Source organism: Budorcas taxicolor, chromosome 4, assembly GCF_023091745.1.
Source record: "Budorcas taxicolor isolate Tak-1 chromosome 4, Takin1.1, whole genome shotgun sequence".
Taxonomy (NCBI): Eukaryota; Metazoa; Chordata; class Mammalia; order Artiodactyla; family Bovidae; genus Budorcas; species Budorcas taxicolor.
This window is the reverse complement of record NC_068913.1, coordinates 94880502-94902190: the sequence shown is the minus strand read 5'-3', so window position 1 is coordinate 94902190 and position 21689 is coordinate 94880502.

Genomic DNA, 21689 nt, shown 5'->3' with positions numbered 1-21689 from the left:
CTGAGGGTGCCTTGGTTTTTGACTTCTCAGCTTTCAGAACTTTGAGAAATACATTTCTGTTGTTAGCTACTCAGTTTATGGCATTTATGTTATAGCAGCCCAAATAGACTAAAACAATGACTTCAACCTTGTTATCTGTATGAGTTGGGCAAACTATACTTAATCTCCTTGAGCCTCATTTTCTTTAGTGTTAAATGGGGAGAGTGCTGGCCTAACAACATTGATGTGAGGATTAAATGAGATAACGCATGCAAGTCACTTAGCACAAGTTGGCACATAGAAGGGTTCACTGAATGCAGTATTTTGTTTGAGCAGAGTTTAGAATCCAGTCAGGAAGTATGATAGCTACACAAATTTGGTAAAGAGTTAGTAAAGATATCATGGCAAGTGAAATTAGGGGAGGATAAGATTTAGGGCTTTCCTGGTGGCTTAAACGATAAAGAATCCACATGCAATGCAGGAGACCTGGGTTAAGTTCCTGGGTTGGGAAGATTCCCTGGAGGAGGGCATGGCAACCACTCCAGTATTCTTGACTGGAAAATTCCATGGACAGAGGAGGCTGGTGGGCTTCAGTCCATGGGTAGCGAAGAGTAGGACACAACTGAGTGACTGACACACACAACACAAAATTCAGAAGAGCAGAGATGAGGGGGAAAGGATAATCCAGGTGAATAAAAGGTGAACCAGAGCCTGGAGCACGCAAGCACTGTGTGTTTAGTGAAAAATAAGCCGACTGGTTGGCTGGAGCATAGAGTATGCTGAATATAGCAGTGTAAGGTTACACTGACCGATGCTAATTGATGCTGAACTGAGTTAAAATCTTAGCAATACTTGAACATCAGATTGGGGAGTTAGTGTTTAATTGATTTAGGAATAAGAATTTGGAAGAAGGAAATAACGTAAGACCTGCTTTTTTTCCCCTTTCAGTTAGAATGGGAAAGAGACTGAAGAGAGGAATGTTTGTTAGAAGATCACTGTTAATAGTCCAGATAATCAGAAACGTGGGGCTTTCCTGGTGGCTCAGACAATAAAGAATCCGTCTGCAATGCAGGAGACTCAAGTTTGATCCCTGGGTCGGGAAGATCCCCTGGAGAAGGGAATGGCTACCCACTCCAGTATCCTTGCCTGGAGAATTCTACGGGCAGAGGAGCCTGGTGGGCTACAGTTTATGGGGTCACAAAAAGTCAAAGATAACTGAGCAACTAACACACACACACACACACAATCAGAAACTAGGATCTGATTTAGGGGTAATGTACTGAACTGATGGGAAAGGATACAAGTGAAGCCACAGGGAAAAGAGAATCTCTTTGGTGGGGGTATAGGGATGATAGGAGAATCAGGGCTGGGAGTCAAAGAAGTGAGCCAAGGCCAGGTTACTGAGAGACTGGCCATTAACAGGTGAAGGTGACCACTTGAAAGTCAGTTTCAGTATGAAGGGGGTGGTGTGGTTGGAAGCCATTTTATAAGATGTTAAAGATTAAATGAGTAAGTGACGGGTGGATACCCATTTTCAGATGTTAGATGGGTGAAGGCTGGGAAAAAGACCAAGCTGCTGAATGTTTCTATTAGATGATCACCCAGAGATCAGTTTTAGTACAGACTGGGAAAGTAGTCTAATTTATTTTAGCCAGAAGAAAATGAATAATGGGGGACAGAATTAATAACATAAATTTTTAGACAGATCATGGAGTGCCTTGAAGTTGTTTACAGTCTACTGTGTAGAGCGCTTGAGAATTCTAGTGAGTCCCAGATGTGAATAACTCATCAGCCCATAATGCCTATAGGACAGTGGCTGTGTTTCCCTGACACATAGCAGAACGTTCCTTGTGGGATGCTCAGAATGTATTCATTGTTCAAAACATGGCTTTATTGAAGGACTTTTGATTGGATACTAACATGCTAAAATCTCCTTTGGGAAGTCTTAGAAACTAGGTTGATAATAAGAATAAGAGAAGAATAAGAATTTAAAGAGGGCTAGATGAGTGAGTTGGAGGAATTGAAGAAAGCTTTATAAAGAAGCTTAGGGCTTGGCTAAGACAGAGGGAGAAACAGCATAAGCAAAGATGTGGAGTCGGGAATGAGTTGATACCAGGATGACTACTAAGGAGGTTGTAGTTTGGAGTGCTTTAAGAAATGAGATTCCAAAAGATAGGGTCAGGAATGGTTTAGGGGGTCTAAAATTGATCAGATATCTGTTGATATATAGTAAATGACCTCTGGTCATACTTGAACTCAAGATTTGGGGGTTTAAAAATTGTGTCTGTCTATGTTTTTTTATATAAGAAGAACTTTTAGTAAAATAAGAAGGACAAAATTGGATAAGATTATTCTGAGCCTAAGAAGAATTAATAACTCAAGAATGCCTAAATGAAGGGAATATTAAATCAGACTTATATTGGATTATGTTCCTTTTAAATTTATTAGACAATTGAAATATGACTGAGTGTAGTTGCATATATGAAATGGGAATATGACTGGCAATGTTAGCAATTTTAGTCAAAACAAACTTAATGGATAGAGCAGAAAAAAAAGAAAGAAAGCAGAACGTTTGCTGAAGACCACATAGAAAATTGTACACTCTTATTGAAGCCTGACAATTTATCCCCTCTTCAGGAGGTTGGACCTTCTTTGATTACACATTCAAGTTAAGGTAGAACCCAGATATACCTGTCCCTTTCACAAAGCATTCAGAGGCTCTCCTGGTAACTTCTACTAGTATCTATCGGCCAGAAATGGGTCACATTGCCACCTTAGCTGCAAAGGGTCTGGGAAAATAGTACTATTAACTAATGTACTACTCCCCCCAAGGGGTTGGGGGGAAATGAAGCTCTGTTTTTAAGAAAGAAGGGGACGGAGTTCTCTGGTGGACCAGTGTTAGGACTTGGCGCTTTCACTGCTGTGACTTGGTTTCAAACCCTGGTCGGGGAACTAAGATCCTGCAAGTGATGTGGCATGGCTAAAACAAGAAAAAGAACAAAAAGAAAGAAGGGGAGAAAAGATATGGGAAGAAAGCTAGAAACACCTGTCACCAGTTATTGTACGTTAGAGTGTCTTTTGGAATATGTCTATGTGTATTAATTTGGATGCTTTCGTGAGTTAAGGTCAACAGAACTGATTATAAATTCACCCAATAAATATTCGCTTCTTGGCATAAAAAGCACGTGAAGATGAGTGAGCCATTAATACTGCCCTTGAGGAGCTCATGATCTAGCTGGAGAATCAGGCACGTATGTAACTTTAAATGGAACCTTTGGACCATCTGCCCTATCCCCACTTACCCTTAAGTGCTCCATCTCATCGCATGGTGGCAGCCATTTTGTATCATGTGATCTTGCCTACCCACCATCCACTCCACCCAGACACTCCTGACATCAAAGCTGGGTCAACTAGTTCCTTCCTCCTCAAAATAGAGAGATGATCACTCTTTGTGTGGTTAAACCTCTAACAGATAAACTCGGTAGCTGAGGGACAGCCATGTTTTTACCATAAGGACCAGGGAGCAAAAAAGAATTGATCTTCAGCAGGTGAATGAATCACCTTCGGACAAGAACAGAGAGATAGTTGGAGAGAAGAGTCTTTCCACTTCCCGGATGGGTCCCTTTCTCAGGCCCAGTTGCCTGCTTGCCCTTAGGTGCCAGGGGTTACTTTGTTATCTTTCAAATCTACATTCTGTTAGGGCTTTCCAATAGCTCAGTTGGTAAAGAATCTGCTATTAAGCTAGTGTTTTAAATCTGTGATCTTTAAAATTTTTTGGCTGTGCAGTGAGGCTTGTGGGGATCTTAGTTCCACAAACAAGGATTGAACCTGGGCCCCAGCAATGAAAGCACTGAGTCCTAACCTCTGAGCCACCAGAGAATTCCCTTTATTAAGCTAGTTTAAGCTACCCTTTGTTTCAACCAAATAATCCTTATTAATACTCCAGAAAACTATAGGATGCAATGAATGGACAGCTCAGGACAGATCAGGTGGATCATGACCAAGAATTCAATCTTTACTAAGGCCCGGTAGCAAATCAGAGCTATTTCTTAAAAGGAGAGTAGTTACCTACAGAGGATAGCACAGCTTTGCTCCAAAATCCTAAAGGTCTATGCTATGTTTTGCCTATAGGAATCTGCCAAAGGCTTCATGCAGTATTTCTAGCTGCCCACAGACACTTCCAACACCATCATAGTTGCTAGGTCTTATGACATGGAGCAGAGCAGCTTGCATGACAGCCTGGACTGACTGCAGAACCTTCTCTAATTCTGAGTCCCACTCAAAACTAGCAGTTTTTTAGGTCACTCAATAAATAGGCCAAAGTAACACTCTTAGATGAGGTATATGTTGCCTCCAAAATCTAAGGCGGTCCACTAGGCATTGTGTCACTCTCAGAGATAGGAGAGACCAGGTGGACAAACTGTTCATTATCGTGAAAGGGTTAATTCAAATGTTCCAAACCACTGCACCTCCAGACATTTTACTTTGGAGAGCTCCTGAATTTCGGTGGAACTTATTTCCGACCCTTTGGCACACATGTATATTGCCAATATGTCTACATAGTTATTACTTCCTGCTCATTGGTTCCAATTAACATGATATCATTAATGTAATGGACCTGCACAATGTTCTGTGGCATGAAAAGGTGATCAAGGTCCCTGAATATAGATCCTGACATAGTGCTGGACAGCTGACACAGCCCAGACGCAGAACAGTGAAGGTGTATACTAGTCAGTGCCTGATAGCACATGACTTCTGATGGCCTAGAGAAAAAGGCATTCAGCAGCCCAGTAGCTACCTACCAGGTGCTGGGGGACAGGTTGATTCGCTCCAGCAAAAAAAACACAGCTGGAACAGCTGCCACAGTTAAAGTCACCATACAATTAAGTTTACATGAAACTGATTCCATGCTTTTTCACTTGTCTTCATAGGCCAAATAAGCAAATTGAATGGGGATGTATTAGGACACTAATACATACTTAATGAGGCTTCCTGGGTGGCGCTAGTGGTAAAGAACCTGTCTGCCAATGCAGGAGACATAAGAGATGTGGGTTGAATCCCTGGGTTGGGAAGATCCCCTGGAGAAGGGAATGGGTACCCACTCCAGTTTCCTTGCCTGGAGAATTCCATGGACAGAGGAGCCTGGCAGACTACAGTTCATGGCATCACAAAGAGTCGGACACAACTGAGCCACTAACACTTTTACACTTTCAATTTCAGAGATGTGGGGTTGCCTTTTTTTTACTGTACTGGTAGGTAGAAGCCATTGAAAGGCTTCCACTTGGCCTTTCCTACCATAATTAGCCCTTAGTCCATGAATTAAGAAACCAATGTGGTGATTCCGCCAAGTTGCTGAGGATGCCTGTGCCAATTTTCCATTAGAGAACTGGGAAAATAACCAGAAGGTAGTTGTGGGAACCCACTAGGCCCACTGAGAGATAAACCAGAGGCAGAACTGTATTAATCACTTGAAAACCATAAACCTCTATTCTGACCTTTGGACCGCTTGGACATTTTGGGTCTTTAGGAATTACTTCAGAGCCAGTGTCCAGTTTTCCTGAAGCCATATATTTCCCCTTTATCAATGCCCCAGTGTCTCAGCAGTAAAAGAATCTGCCAGGAATGCAGGAGCTGCAGGAGATGGAGGTTTGATCCCTGGGTTGGGAAGAACCTCTGCAGGAGGGCATGGCAACCCACTCTCGTTTTCTTGCCTGGAGAATCCCATGGACAGAGGAGCCTGGCAGGCTACAGTCCACAGAGTTGCAAAGAGTTGGGCAAGACTGAAGCGTCTGAGCACGCATGCAACAATGCACAGTCATCCAGGAAAAAGGGCGGCAGTTCCAATTAGAGAAGGCTAGGAAGATTCACAGTATGAAAGTTGTGATTGTGTGATGGGTTCCTTCTTCAAAGGGACCTGGACTCCCCTTCATGCCAAGGGTTCTGGGTCTATGAATTTGTTTGTCTGGGAATTGGTTGAAGGGCCAAGATTTTCTATTGTGGTAATTTCATGCCAGAATCCTGTTCACTAGATCCTAAGCTTTCCCACTTACACAAAGAAAGTAGAATGGTAGGCTGCCCATCAGTTTCAGTTCTAGGAACACTGTGATCAACTGGCCAGTGCCAACAGTCTCTGTGGGTCAGACCGTTCTGAATATTACTTTGGTTCTGCTGACCATTACAGTAACCACATTATCTTTGATAACTAGGTGCTACCAATTGTTTCTTGCCACCCTGAGGATCCCATTATGCTCACAGAATTCAGGGAACCCAGTTATCACCTGGTTGTCACCTGGTGGTGAGGCCCAGGTTATCACCTGGCCTCCAGAGAAGAGCCACCATAGAGTTATTTAAGGAAGCTGGACCTCTCCAAACAAATATATTTCTCATTGTCCTAGGGGACATAGTCATGGGTAGGTGAGCATACCTTGCATAATAAATCTACTTTAGCCTTCCAATTTTCCCTAAGCCTTAGGGAACTTTCCTCTACAGCCATGGTTCTCAACTGAGGGCAATTTTGCCCCCATGAGACATCTGGCAATGTCTGGAGACAATTTTGGTTGTCACAAAATGTGCTGGTATCTAGTGGATAGGGACCAGAAATACTCCTAAACAGGACCAGGACTAGGAGGAGGTGAATGATGGTCCCAGGGCCCAAAACTAGTTGCTCTCTCACTTCACCCTGGTCTTGGCTTTGCTCTTTGAAATCCTACTGTGTACCAGGCAGCCCTCCACAAAACAGAATTACTCAGCCAAAAATGTTAATACCACCAAGGTGGAGAAGCCCTGCTCTATAGTTCACAAGGGAAAATTCAGTCAGTCCATTCAGAAACTTAAGTCCTGGGCCATCTTAAGTTCCGTATTTCAGTTAAGTAACCAAACAAACTCTAAGAGCCATTTCCAGCAGCTTGAGCTAACGTATTAAATCAGAATCTCTAATTTGGGAGCTCATATCAAGAAGTTTGGCCTGGTTCAACTTTATATTTCTTTCATCCTGATCTCATACTCCTGGGATTTATTCCTATATATATTTCTTGTGTTGATACAAAGTGGTGAATTCGCTCAAGAGGCTCAGAGTCTGCGAACTTTTTCCAGTTTGGGAATTCAGTTCAGTTCAGTTCAGTCGCTCAGTCGTGTCCGACTCTTTGCGACCCCATAAATCGCAGCACGCCAGGCCTCGCTGTCCATCACCAACTCCAGGAGTTCACTCAGACTCAAGTCCATCGAGTCAGTGATGCCATCCAACCATCTCATCCTCAGTCCTCCCCTTCTCCTCCTGCCCCCAATACCTCCCAGCATCGAAGTCTTTTCCAATGAGTCAACTCTTCGCATCAGGTGGCCAAAGTACTGGAGTTTCAGCTTTAGCATCATTCCTTCCAAAGAAATCCCAGGGTTGATCTCCTTCAGAATGGACTGGTTGGATCTCCTTGCAGTCCAAGGGACTCTCAAGAGTCTTCTCCAACACCACAGTTCAAAAGCATCAATTCTTCGGCGCTCAGCCTTCGTCACAGTCCAACTCTCACATCAGCAGAAATAGATGTTTTTCTGGAACTCTCTTGCTTTTTCCATGATCCAGCAGATGTTGATGTAAATTGATAAGTTAATGTAATCCTTTAGTATGTATCTCACTTTTTCATAGCTTAGTCTCTGTACCTCGTCCTCTGGGACATGCTATGACCTAAATCTTATAGGTCTACAAGTAACGAGAAGTAATGGGAGTAGGTTCTTAGCAGGAAATCCTAATTTCCTGCAGTCACTTGCAAGGTAAAGGCCATTATGAGTTCTTCAAGCGAGGGGAGTCTGTATCAAATTCTTAATGTAATGGTATAGAAAAAAATAAAATATTGAAGTATAATTGAACTTTGCATTTCAAGTATTATCCGTTCTTTCACATATGATTTCATTACATTAAAACAGATGGAATTTATTTTTTTTTTAAAAGAGAGCTTGGATATAAATTGGATTTCATAGACTATATTCATTTTATTTTGAAATCCACATATCTGTGACAGCAGGTGCTAGGGTAGAGGCAGTTTTGACTACTCTTAATCTTAGATTTTCTGTCAGCTTGATCCAAGTAGAGTTGTGCCTCACCTTTTCAAGGTGATGTGTATGTAATATGCATGTATAATAGGGTACAGGACTTCCCACGTGGCTCAGCATCCACATGCCAATGCAGGAGACTCAAGAGACGCGAGTTCGATCCCTGAGTTGGGAAAATCTGCTGGAGTAGGAAATGGCAACCTACTCCAGTATTCTTGCCTGGGAAATTCCATGGAGAGAGGAGCCTGGTGGGCTACAGTCCATGGCGTCACAAAGGTACTCACCTTGGATAAAAATCTGTGATATTAGGTTTAAACTATTGAACCTGTGAAAAGAATTTGCATCCTTGCATCCAGAATGAAGTTATGCTTATAGGAGTGTTCAAACACAGTATAGCAAGCATGCTGTGAGCACTCATACATTGAGTGCTGAATGCTGGGGTAAAAATATGAAAAGATAGGGCCTTAGGCAAACATTTAGAAGCACACAATCTAGCTGCAAGCTCAGCTAAACTGTTCAGATTTGAAACAATTTGTCTCTGTTTTACTAATAAATACAGAAAGGAAATTTGAAAAGAATCAAGATAATTCTGGAAATAACATCCCAGCACTTCCTTCCAAATAAAAAACACTTCAAACTGCTACACAATTAAGAAACATCCATTACAAAAAATCCAAACAATAAAAAGGAAGAAAATAAAAATCATCTGTAAGCCCACTATCTTCCAGGATTTTCTCCGGGCGTATGAATGCAAAACACAAATTGATATTTTTTCACAAGAATAAGTCTGATATTTAATGTTTTCCAGAGACCTAGGCAACATCATGGAGAGTATCTAGAATTTCTAAAGAACAAGAGAAAGAGTTCTGTAATTATTTTTTGAACCAGCCCCTGGTAATCCTGCTAATTTTACTTGGGTAGCTATTTTGAGGTTAATTCTTAGTGAGTGCTAAAATTGTTTATGAGTGTTCACCTTGATGTAGATCTTGATGTTTGTCAGAACATTTTGCCTAGTGATTTGAAAGAGAGGTGAAATCTAAAAATCAACAGAAAAGGGAAAAAGTGACCTTCAAGCAAACTTGAGTTTATCCTAAGCAGCAGCAAAGGCAAAGAAACACTTGGTTAAAAACTAAAAAGTGGTCAGTTTTGCCTGAGGCCAGGGGGATTCCCAAGGTATGAGATTTAGCGCTAAAACCAGGACTGTGCTGTGCTGTGCTCAGTCATGTCTGACCCTTTTGTGACCCGTGGACTGTGGCCCACCATGCTCCTCTGTTCATGGCATTTTTCAGGCAAGAATACTGGAGTGGGTTGCCATTTTCCTTCTCCAAGGGATCTTCCCGACCCAGGAACTGAACCCAGGTCTCTTGCATCTCCTGCATTGGCAGGTGGATTCTTTACCATTGAGCCGCCTGGGAAGCCCTGGAATGGAACAGAATCAATGCTGTACACACCTTATTATAGTCTGAAATCTGAAAAGTTTTGGATTCTGAACCTATTTGTCCTAAGGATTTAGGATGAAGGCCTGTGGACCTCAGAGTGTATAAACTATCTTCAGAAGTAGACACAAGAGTGAGTCAAAACTACTCCTCCCTTCCCTCCCCCGAACCTGCCCCATCTCCCCTCCCCCATCCACACACAAGAAAGAAAACAGCTGGAGGGCAGGGGTGGAAGGGAGAGTTTTCACTGCACATCTTTTTGACTATGAATCATGTGACTGTATTTCCTATGTATAAAATAAATATAGTAACTTATCGGGGAAAAAAAAGTGGTCAGCATCTGCTATACTTAAGCTTTCCGGTTATTTATAAAATCAGTGGTTTCTAGTATCACTTGCTCACTTACTCTTTTTGGCTGTGTCTATAATATTCTTTCTATACATATCACTTCACCCTCCAAGAACAGCAAGGAATAGCGTAGGCAGGCCAAGCTCTCTGGAGGCATGCTACGTCAAGAGTTTCCAAAGTGGGGATGTAGGACCAGAATGGTTCAGCATGAGGAGGGAACCCTTCCTGCAAAAGTAATGAGACTTAACCAGGGAAAATGACATTTTTAACTTAGAATGTGCCAATTACTGTTCTAAGTGCAGCGTGTCTGAAAAGTTAGGAAACACACGATACATTGATTTTTAAATTGTATGTTATTTAGCTTTTCAAATAATATGTTTAGTTTTTAAAATTTTCAAGTCATCTTTTCAGGGAAATATCTCTAAGTTTGAAGCAATGGATACATTTATTACTGTAAAAAAAATGTTTCTTTCATATATGTATATGTTACCAAGCCCAAGCTTGCTCTGTTTGTCTCATGACAAGCCAATAAATTGGGAGACAAGTTGTTGGAGCAAGGAATGATGACTTTCATCAGAAAGTTAACAGACCAAGAAGATGGCAGACTAATGTTTCAAAAAAAAAAATTATTCCCTCAGTCCAAATTCAGTGTCCTTTTATACAGAGGAAGGGAAGGGGAAGGGCCCAGTAGGATGCCAACCAATGGCTGAGCAGTACTGCTAACAGTTGCTCACCATCAGCTGCTCACTAACAATTGCTAACTAAGTGTTGCTTTCTTTGGGGAAGGGCCCACTGTGATGACAACCAATGGCCGAGAGGGACCACTAATGGTCGCTCAACAACAGTCGTGCCTGTTAAACACACACATGCACACACACACACACACACACACACACACACACACAGGCTTCTCTGGTGGCTCAGATGATAAAGAATCTGCCTACAATGTGAGAGACCTGGGTTCAAGCCCTGGGTTGGGAAGATGCCCTGGAGGAGGGCATGATAACCCACTCCAGGGTACTTTGTATATAATTTTCCCTATATCTCTAGAATTTTTAGACATGCTTTAGTGTATTGTATTTTTATAGACTAAAATTGAACCTATTGCTTTAAATTGGGGTTGTCCCAGAGTTGAAAAAAGATATTGATGATGTTATTTGAAAAGTTAGTATATTGTTTAAAAACAAATTTTTCCTGTTTCTCGATTTTCCATATGCTGTATGTTTTACAAATATTAATTCAGTTAGTCCTTTCAATGATGACATGAAATAGGTGCTATTGTCCTTATTTAACAAATGAAGAAACTGAAGCCAAAAGAAGTTGCCTAACTTGTCCAAGGTTATAGACACAGACACAGCCAGGAAACTGTAGAGTCTGGGTTTAAACCCACCTAGACTCGCTCTGGAACTATGCTCATAACCATTGAAACTTACTGCCTCTTACAGAAAAGGTATCTGAAGAAGCAGCGACTTGGAACTGTCTGGGTCCATGAAGGATCCAGAGTCTGATTCTAAGGAAGGGAAGGGAGGCTGATATTAAATAAGTAGTATTGCTTCCAGGATGTACTGAAGTCTTCATACAGCTCACTCATGATTACTAATGTAATGCTAATGAAAAGTGGTAAAGAGATTATATTCTAAGATTTGTATCAACCCCCTCCTCAGTCTCCATTTCCAACAACTGCCATTTCCCATGAGAGTTTTAAACAGTATGTTCTAACTCCACCAGATGAGAAGGAAATGCCCTGCTCAGGAAGAGTCCTGCAAAACAGAAAAACTTCCAGGCAAGTCTAAACAGTGGTTTGCACATTAGCTCCTTTGGAAAATAGGTGAGTTTTCTTTGTCCCGCAGTGTCTTAATTTTTTTTTTTTTTTTTGAACGCCTTTAGCTTGGGCTTACCCTCTCCAATTAGCCACAGTCTTCACCATTCCTAAGTATATATTCAGGCAGCTTCAAAAACTGTACTTCCTCTCTAGCCCTTGGAGAGAGAGACAGAGACAAAGTGAAGGAGAGAATTTGTGCTGCTGGAGTAATACAGCCAACGAGTAGTCAACAAAGAATGATTCAAAGAGTTAGAGGCATGTCAATAACAGAATAGAGGCAACGTTCACAGGTCAGGAACATGTTGTAGGGGAATCTAAAAATCTAACATATTGTGTTAGCTGCTCAGTCATGTCCAACTCTTTGTGACCCCACGTCTGTCCTTGGAATTCTCTAGACAGGAATACTGAAGGGGAAAAAAAAAGAATACTGGGGTAGGTTGCCATGCCCGCCTCCAGGGGATCTTCCCAACCCAGGGATCAAACTGGGGTCTCCTGTGTTGCAAGCAGATTCTTTACCATTTGAGCTACCAGAAAAGCAACATGTTGTCGCAATGACAAAAAGATGATCCCAATGAACATGTGAATTGGCAAAAGATCCTGGGAGACTTTGGAGTTCTTTCTGAAGCAAGACTGTAAACCAGCCAATGAAAGGAGAAGTCTCACTTGTGCTCACTCAAGAAGTCAAAAGCACCAAGGTCTGTTAGAATCCAGTGAAAAATTCCAGGTATACTCAACTTCCACTGACAATCATCCTTCTAGATCACAGAGGATGGAAAGAGACAATACAGAACTCAGTGAGGTAGCAGGGAGGAGCCTCCAGTCTATGGTGAAGAGGTGAGACTGTGTGTGCCTTTGGAGAAAGGAAGACCCAGAGAACTAAGGAGTCCTTGAAAACCAGAACAGATCGTATCGAGGAATAGCAAGAAGTAAGTCTGGGGCTGAGTATATGTGTGTGCGTGCTAAGTCACTACAGTCATGTTGGACTCTGTGAGAGCCCATGGACTGTAGCCCGCCAGGCTCCTCTGTCCATGGGATTCTCCAGGCAAGAATACTGGAGTGGGTTGCCATATCCTCCTTCAGGGGATCTTCCTGACCCAAGGATTGAACTGGTGTCTCCTGCATCTCCTGCACTACAGGCGGATTCTTTACCACTGAGCCACTGGGGAAGCCCCAGGGCTGATTATGAGGGTTTCAAAAGATGGGCTGAAGATTGCAGGTTGTGTGAGCAAGAAACAAATAAGGTTTGGAATCTGGAGACCTGGAGACCTTGGAGATACTGTCTGTAGAGTATCTGAACCTAGAGCTAGAGTAGGTGTGAGAGGTCAGAACAGCAGCTCTGGATTTGGGACGGGGGGAGGTCAGGAGACCCTAACCAGCACATCAGAAGGAGCTGGCCTTTGTCTGTAGAAGAGAGTCTGGCTATGGAGGTAACTGGTTGACCCAGGGGTGACCTTGAGGGAGGCATAGTGATTCCGGAGTTGGGACTGAGCTGTGGACTGCAAACTGGGGGAAAGGGACATTTCCTATTAGAAGCAGCCTTACTGTGGTATAAGGATAGAGCACCGTTCATTTTTGTGTCAGTTGAGAGATTCCTTTCCTCTGTTTCTCACTCTTACCAGCTTGCCTGAAATTCCCACTGCTTTCTAATCCAATCATAATCTAATCATGCTTTAAATTAAGGTGTTTATTCATTTATTAAAAACAAATATTCCCGGGAAGGACACCCAGCCCAATATCTACACTTCATACCACAGATGTCATACATTTTGGAAAATGTTTATTCTGTATACCTTCTATTGAACCATCCAGAAATCAAAGTATGATCAAGCTCAGACAGAATCTCAGGAATTTGAAATTTGATCACAGCTGATTTGAGGGGAGAAAATGTTTGAAATGCTTGTGTGAGTAGAACTAGATCCTTGTCCATTATTTTCCAAGCCCAGCACCCATTGCCCCTGCTGGAACCAGTATTCTAGATTCCCTTTGGGAAATTACTCTGCCTTCTCTCTCAGGCTAAGTATCTAAGGGGGACATCTACTCTTTGGGCCTGGAGTTGAGCATATGACTCTGTTCTGGTCAATCAGAACACATGGATAGGAGTGATTCAAGTTCAGAATGAATGTGGTAAAGGAGAGGAATATGACTGAAAGAGATTGCCTCTCTTTTTTGCTAGGACCCCTAGCATTACAGGTGAACAGCTGCCACTGAGTGCCACGCACGGATTGAAGTAAACATCGAGGAGAGATAGGACTAAGAGAGATGGGGTGAAACTAAGTCCTGGTAACCCTGTTTGAGTTCCCATATCCAATAGTACCTGAAATTAGGCCTCTCCTTAGACTTTTCAGTTAGGTGAGTCAATAAATTAGTTGGCTTTGGTTAAGTCAGGTTGAAATGGATTTCCAATAGCTTGCAATTGAGAAAGAATTGCTTTAGAATGAATATTTGTGCCCCCCCCCCCCCATCCAGTTCATATGTTGAAACCTAATGCCTAGTGCAATGGTATTAGGAGATGGGGGTCTTTGTGAGGTGATTAGGTAACAAGGCTGGTACCACCCAGAGAGCTAAGCCCTTTGCTTCAGCCATATGAGGAAACAGGGAGAAGACAGCCTTCTCCAAACCTGGAAGCAGATTCTCGTCGGACGCCATATCTGTTAGGTTCCCTGACCTTGGATTCCCCTGTAAGAAAGAAATTTCTGTTGTCTATAAGCTATCCAGTCTGTGGTAGTTTGTTATAGCAGGCGAACTGACTAAGACAAGGACTGAGTGGCCTGATAGTCCACCCTGTTGTGTTTCGCAGATATTATCAATATTCACCTTTTCTTAGGAATCCATCCCGTATGCAAGATCCCCATGATGTAGCCAGGTCTAGGATGCCCGTCTATGGCTTAGACGTTGACTTTGCACAATTGCCTGATGACCTCCTTTCAGCAGCTCCAGCAGAGAGAAGCACACAGCAGGGCTGTTTAAAAGGTGGATCCCGAAGGCTGATTATGCTAACAGCTAACCTCTGTTAACTGAAGTAACCAAAGTGGGCCTGGGCAGTCGAGAGGCAAATGACTCACCCCTGTACTGTGGGCAGCTTTTCCTGCAGTTGCTGGACCCCAGGAAAAAACCCACCACCAATTCGTTACTGAGGTGGGAAAAAACCCCAAGATGTTTGACTCTCTGAGTTTGGGACAACCAAGAAATGAGTCAGCTTTCTGGAGAAAACAGTCTATGATTCACTATCTCCACCAGGCCCCCACCACCCCACCCCCACACTAGTGAGGGCTATGCATTTCTTTCAAGAGCATAATAATACCTTATATTGGAAAGGCATTGAAGTGCTGTACCTTTTTTCAAAGTACTTGTGCATTCATTATCTCATTAGGAAACCAGATTTGCTATTTTTTTCTTTCAGAGTCATTAAAAAGAAAAAACTCATATCCAGCAGAGAAATTTTGTATGTGGCTTTCAATGAGCCTTGAGAGGAAAAAAATCAGAATTCAATCTAAGAGTGAAGCTTTCCTGAGAGCCACAGATATAATCCTTTTCTCTTATGTCAAACATAAGAAGAGGGCAGAGGCTAGATTCTAGAGGAAAGAGCACTGAGTGGGAGTTGAAACCTGGGTTCTAGCTCCATATCTGCCGCTAAGTAGCTGTGTGACTTAAACAAGCGCCTTAATCTCTCTGGGCTTCCGTTTCTTCCTTATAAAATGGTGTCATTGAGACTTCCTGGGGAGGTTGGCCTTGATACTTCCTGAAGGCTCTGAGTGTATACGGCTTGGGGAATAGAACAGCCTAAAGGGACTGATTTATAAGCAAGTTGGCACATTTTAATAAGGCCAGCTGCTATTCTGGGGTGTGCAGAGGGGAACCCCTATCCAGGGTGCCAGCACTCGTGGCACAGTATGGCATAGAGCTAGTAGGGCTGATTCTTCAAAGACTCCAGAGCCTCCCTCAGGACAGCCTCTGAGGGTAGTGGTTGGTTAGTGGTGGTTATTTGGTTAAATGAAGGATAAGCACCTATCACAAAGTGCTGGCCTCCTGATTGATCAGAAAACTCTGTGGCCTGTAGAGCCACAAATGTCAGTATAGTTCTTAGAACAGAGGGATGTAGAACCCTGTCATTTTTCTGAAGGCATGGCCTATGTAGGGCTTGGCAGGCCAGAGTAGTGGGCCCTACTTAGCAAACACAGACCAGCCCAAGAATTTTTCTTGTGGAGTCAACATTCTCTCTACAACTCTTTCCTCCAGCGAACACTCTGCCCAGTGGGGAAGTAAATGAATCCCTCACCCCCACAGACCCCTTCTGTAAGACTTGTTTAGTCACTAAGTCACGTCCAACTCTGCTACTCTCTGCAGCACACCAGGCTTCCCTGTTCCTTCACTATCTCCTGGAGTTTGCTCAAACTCATGTCCATTGAGTCGGTGATGCCATCCAACAATATCATCCTCTGTGGCCCCTTTCTCCTCTTTCCCTCAATCTTTCTCAGCATGAGGATCTTTTCCAATGAGTTGGCTTTTTGCACCCAGGTGGCCAAAGTATTGGAGCTTCAGAATCAGCCCTTCCAATGAATATTCAGGGTTGATTTCCTTTAGGATTGACTGGTTTGATCTTCTTGCTATCCAAGGGACTCTGAAGAGTCTATTCCAGCACCACAATTCAAAAGCATCAATTCTTCAGTGCTCAGCTTTCTTTATGGTCCAACTCTCATATCTGCACAGGACTACCGGAAAGACCATAGCTTTGACTATATGGACCTTTGTTGGCAAAGTGTTATCTCTGCTTTTTAATATGCTGCCTAATGTGTCTGTCATAGTTTTCCTTCCAAGGAGCAAGTATCTTTTAATTTCATGTCTGCAGTCACTGTCTGCAGTGATTTTGGAGCCCAAGAAAAGAAAATCTGTCACTGCTTCCACTTTTGTTCCTTCTATCTGCCATGAAGTGACAGGACAGGGATCTGTAGGACTCTACTTTCCAATATATCCTGGCTCATCCTTCCTTTTCCAATGACTACTTTGAAAGAATAGAATATCAGTGGTTTATCTGCCTAGTGCCTGAATGATGTCTCCTTTGAGATCAAGGACTATGATATATCAGAGTGCCTCTTACATTAATCAGCACTGTTATGGCTCTGAGCCTTTCTTCAAGTCGCCTCCTCCCCATCAATAAAACAAAACAACCAACTAATACCACCACTAACATAGCAAAACCCCCTAACCGTCTCAATCTGTATCTTGTCCTCAGGAAATTTTTCTTTATTCCCAAACTAATGTATGCTGAAGTACTGATAGATGCTAAGGCTTATTGCTGACCCACTCCCTGTCACTGCTCCAAATATGTATTTGCGTATTAACAGGGATATTGGATCCAACTTGGCAAAAACACTCCCATTAAAGGAACAAACTTGTTTTCAGGGTCCAAAATCAGTCCTATGATGGGAAATATTTTTGTCCTTAAGGAAGGGCCATTTTGGTCCCTCCAGTTACCGTAAGGAGGCTGGGTCCTGTGAGGTCAGAGCTATTGGAGGGCAGACTGGCCAATCAGGACTTGCCCAGAGACAGCAGAGTCATCCTATTCATAATCAGACCTGCAATTTTAATATCCAGAACAAGATCTGCCACATTGCATTTGTCAGCCTCCCTGTATTTCACAAAGTTATTTTGTTGTTTCTGGGATATTCTGTCTTTCTCCTTAAATCCTGGCCCAGCCTCAGATGCCTCTGGCTCTATATGGGCTGTATGACTTAATACTGGGATGTGGAGCATTGGCATCCCCTGGGAACCCCTCAGATTTGTCTGCCCTGTGCCCCTCCACACACCAATCCTATGTCTATTACAGCTTCTCCCCTTCCCTAATCCCAGGACAACATGGCCTGACCTTAAAACAGGACCAGAGAAAGGGACCATAATTCCATTAAGTAAAACCAAATTTGAATTAATTGCAGGAGACCAGCTGAGTTGCCAGAGTTTCCAGTTCTTTGTTACAAAGGAGCAACCTTCTGTCCCAGTTGTTTGTGGACTCATGAGTTTGGGATCTAGGCCAGTACTCTCCGCCTCTCCCCGCCACTCCCCTTGTCCCACCCACTCCCCACAACAAGGTTGAGAATGTCGCTGTGAACAGGAGATGGCCAGATCCCTCCACTTGGAAGTCAGCTTGATTCTTTGAGGGGAAGGTTTAGAAGGATCAGACCCAACTGGGGGACAACCTTAAGTGATCAGATGCTCTGAGTTTTGCTGGCCGATATTGGTGTTAATACACAAACATAGGCAAACTATGATGGTGTTTGCACTGACATATAAAATATGGTGGCCAAGAGAAAGTAATAAAGCAAATAAACAAATATAAGGAAGGTTAAAAGTTAAAAGTGTCTTGTAAGTTTGGAATTCTAAAATAGCACAGAGATCCAAGGGAAAACCAATACCACTCCATCCACTGTACTTTCTCAATTCCACAGCCTGGATGGTGAGTCCAGGGGCTAAAGAAATGGGAAAGAGCCAGCCCTCTTCCAATTGCTGATTCATCCTCCTTGGAGCTGCGAGGTCCATGCCTAAATGCACTGATTATAACTGTGGTCACTTCAGGCCTCTCCTGTCCACTCATCTTGTCCTCTCCGTTTCCTGCTGACGATTTGATGGACACCACAGTAAAAGCCATGGTGAACCCTCTGGAGAGGAGCAGCACCACAGAAACTTGTTAGGCCACAATGTAGAGATCAGTGATTAGCCTTCAATTCAGTCGCTCAGTCGTGTCCGACTCTTTGCAACCCCATGAATTGCAGCACGCCAGGCCTCCCTGTCCATCACCAACTCCCGGAGTTCACTCAGACTCAAGTCCATCGAGTCCATGATGCCATCCAGCCATCTCATCCTCTGTCGTCCCCTTCTCCTCCTGCCCCCAATCCCTCCCAGCATCAGAGTCTTTTCCAATGAGTCAACTCTTTGCATCAGGTGGCCAAAGTACTGGAGCTTCAGCTTTAGCATCATTCCTTCCAAAGAAATCCCAGGGCTGATCTCCTTCAGAATGGATGGGATGGATCTCCTTGCAGTCCAAGGGACTCTCAAGAGTCTTCTCCAACACCACAGTTCAAAAGTATCAATTCTTCGGCGCTCAGCCTACTTCACAGTCCAAGTCTCACATCCATACATGACCACAGGAAAAACCATAGCCTTGACTAGACGGACCTTAGTCAGCAAAGTAATGTCTCTGCTTTTGAATATACTGTCTAGGTTGGTCATAACTTTTCTTCCAAGGAGTAAGCGTCTTTTAATTTCATGGCTGCAGTCACCATCTGCAGTGATTTTGGAGCCCAAAAAAATAAAGTCTGGCACTGTTTCTACTGTTTCCCCATCTTATTTCCCATGAAGTGATAGGACCGGATGCCATGATCTTCATCTTCTGAATGTTGAGCTTTAAGCCAACTTTTTCACTCTCCACTTTCACTTTTATCAAGAGGCTTTTTAGCTCCTCTTCACTTTCTGCCATAAGGGTGGTGTCTTCTGTGTATCTGAGGTTATTGATATTTCTCTCCCCAATCTTGATTCCAGCTTGTGTTTCTTCCAGTCCAGCATTTCTCGTGATGTACTCTACATAGAAGTTAAATAAGCAGGGTGACAATATACAGCCTTGATGTCCGCCTTTTCTTATTTGGAACCAGTCTGTTGTTCCATGTCCAGTTCTAACTGTTGCTTCCTGACCTGCATACAGATTTCTCAAGAGGCAGGTTAGGTGGTCTGGTATTCCCATCTCTTTCAGAATTTTCCACAGTTTATTGTGACCCACACAGTCAAGGGCTTTGGCATAGTCAATAAAGCAGAAATAGATGTTTTTCTGGAACTCTCTTGCTTTTTCCATGATCCAGCGGATGTTGGCAATTTGATCTCTGGTTCCTCTGCCTTTTCTAAAACCAGCCTGAACATCAGGGAGTTCACGGTGCACGTATTGCTGAAGCCTGGCTTGGAGAATTTTGAGCATTACTTTACTAGCATGTGAGATGAGTGCAATTGTGCGGTAGTTTGAGCATTCTTTGGCATTGCCTTTCTTTGGGATTGGAATGAAAACTGACCTTTGCCAGTCCTGTGGCCACTGCTGGGTTTTCCAAATTTGCTGGCATATTGAGTGCAGCACTTTCACAGCATCATCTTTCAGGATTTGAAATAGCTCAACTGGAATTCCATCACCTCCACTAGCTTTGTTCATAGTGATGCTTTCTAAGGCCCACTTGACTTCACATTCCAAGATGTCTGGCTCTAGGTTAGTGATCACATCATCATGATTATCTGGGTCGTAAAGATCTTTTTTGTACAGTTCTTCTGTGTATTCTTGCCACCTCTTCTTAATATCTTCCGCTTCTGTTAGGTCCATACCATTTCTGTCCTTTATCAAGCCCATCTTTGCATGAAATGTTCCCTTGGTATCTCTAATTTTCTTGAAGAGATCTCTAGTCTTTCCCATTCTGTTGTTTTCCTCGATTTCTTTGCATTGATCACTGAAGAAGGCTTTCTTATCTCTTCTTGCTATTCTTTGGAACTCTGCATTCAGATGCTTATATCTTTCCTTTTGTCCTTTGCTTTTCGCTTCTCTTCTTTTCACAGCTATTTGTAAGGCCTCCCCAGATAGCCATTTTGCTTTTTTGCATTTCTTTTCCATGGGGATGGTCTTGATCCCTGTCTCCTGTACAATGTCATGAACCTCATTCCATAGTTCATCAGGCACTCTGTCAGATCTAGGCCCTTAAATCTATTTCTCACTTCCACTGTATAATCATCAGGGATTTGATTTAGGTCATACCTGAATGGTCTAGTGGTTTTCCCTACTTTCTTCAATTTGAGTCTGAATTTGGTAATGAGGAGTTCATGATCTGAGCCACAGTCAGCTCCTGGTCTTGTTTTTGTTGATTGTATAGAGCTTCTCCATCTTTGGCTGCAAAGAATATAATCAATCTGATTTCGGTGTTGACCATCTGGTGATGTCCATGTGTAGAGTCTTCTCTTGTGTTGTTGGAAGAGGGTGTTTGCTATGACCAGTGCATTTTTTGGCAAAACTCTATTAGTCTTTGCCCTGCTTCATTCTTCATTCCAAGGCCAAATTTGCCCATTACTCCAGGTGTTTCTTGACTTCCTACTTTCGCATTCCAGTCCCCTATAATGAGAAGGACATCTTTTTTGGGTGTTAGTTCTAAAAGGTCTTGTAGGTCATCAAAGAACCGTTCAACTTCAGTTTCTTCAGTGTTACTGGTTGGGGCATAGACTTGGATAACTGTGATATTGAGTGGTTTGCCTTGGAGACGAACAGAGATCATTCTGTCGTTTTTGAGATTGCATCCAAGTACTGCATTTTGGACTCTTTTGTTGACCATGATGGCTACTCCATTTCTTCTGAGGGATTCCTGCCTGCAGTAGTAGATATAATGGTCATCTGAGTTAAATTCACCCATTCCAGTCCATTTTAGTTCGCTGATTCCTAGAATGTCGATGTTCACCCTTGCCATCTCCTGTTTGACCACTTGCAATTTGCCTTGATTCATGGACCTGACATTCCAGGTTCCTATGCAATATTGCTCTTTACAGCATCAGATCTTGCTTCTATCATGATTAGTGGCAAAGAAACTTATGGGGTCCATACAAAAAGAGATATGACTGGAAAGAAGGAGAAAGAGGGAAGACTACAGCTGAGGCTGAAGGAAGTCTATCAGCCACGTGCAGTCCAAGGCAATCTCTGCAGCTGTGTCTGTGGTTGAGTGGACTCTTGCACCTGGGTGGGTCCATGCAGACCTTGCCCAGCAATAAACTAGGGCAGCCAAACCCCACTTATGTTATATGAAAGAAGCTTTATCATCATCTCTAGGCTTCTAAGACCTCACCACTCTCCCCTACTTTATTATCCCAGAACCAGTCTTGAGATAACACAGGCTCTGGAAAAGATTCTTCTCTCAGTTCTCTGACTCACACACTAGCCAGCGACAGTCATGACCACCAGCACCAAAAGAGCAGAGTGACTCTGGGTTAGCTTTGCTTCATGCAAAAATAAAATATAGAAATTGGGATTCTTTTCCCTGAAATGATTAATTTGGGAGGTGACT